General features: G+C 39.3%; 1 non-coding gene across 1 annotated transcript; it reads left to right on the top strand.

Annotated features, from left to right (window-relative positions):
* The first annotated feature begins 205 nt into the window (after positions 1-205).
* Positions 206-312, top strand: LOC123388246. The gene has a single exon (XR_006602801.1). It is a non-coding gene; the product is annotated as a U6 spliceosomal RNA (small nuclear RNA).
* Positions 313-959: the final 647 nt, after the last annotated feature.

Here is a 959-nt window from a genome sequence, read left to right as displayed (position 1 = left end):
TTGTGTGTGTGTGTGTGTGTGTGAATTTTTTTATTTTTATTTTTAAATTTAAACTCAGTTCATTGATATACAGTGTATTATTAGTTTCAGAGGTGGAGTTCAGTGATTCATCAGTCTTATATAATACCCAGTGCTCATTACATCATGTGCTCACCTTAGTATCCATCATCCTCAGGTTCCAGTTCTAATTAAAGGCCCGACTGTAGTGCTCACTTCGGCAGCACATATACTAAAATGGGAATGATACAGAGAAGATTAGCATGGCCCCTGTGCAAGGATGATACGTAAATTTGTGAAGTGTTCCATATTTTTATATACAATGGAGTATTATGCCTTCATCAGAAAGGATATTTTACCCAACCTTTTTATCAACATGGATGGGACTGGAGGAAATTATGTCAGAGAGAGTCAATTATCATATGATTTCACTTACTTGTGGAGCATAAGGAATAAGCTCAAGGAGGACCTTGGGAGAAGAAGAGGAGAAGTGAGGTGGCAGAAATTGGAGCAGGAGATGAACTATGAGAGACTGTGGACTCTCAGAAACAAACTAAGGGTTTCAGAGGGGAGGGGAGTGGGGGTTTGGGTGAGACTGGTGGTGGGTGTTGTGGAGGGTATTTATTGCATGGAGCACTGGGTGTGGTGCCTAAACAATGAATCTTGGAACACTGAAAAAATAAAATTAAAATTTTAAAAAAGAAAATAAATAAATAAATAAAGCCCAACTGTAGGGTAGCTCCATTTGCAAAGGACAAGATTGTAGAAATTTCTTCCAGTGGGAATCAAACCAATTACCTAAGGATCCCTACATAGATCAAACTATAGTCCTCCACTCTACCAGCAAAGGCACATGCTGAGAGTGTTTGGAAAATTCTTTGTTCACCACAGGCAAGAGCCTTGTTTGGAAAGGCTGCCTGGAAAGATTGAAACACACCTTCTAGACTCTATGCTACAGTCAT

The sequence above is a fragment of the Mustela putorius genome, unplaced genomic scaffold (assembly GCF_011764305.1).
Source record: "Mustela putorius furo isolate JIRA1106 unplaced genomic scaffold, ASM1176430v1.1 tig00003896_pilon_pilon_pilon, whole genome shotgun sequence".
Lineage (NCBI taxonomy): Eukaryota > Metazoa > Chordata > Mammalia > Carnivora > Mustelidae > Mustela > Mustela putorius.
This window is presented reverse-complemented; position numbering and strand designations above follow the sequence as displayed.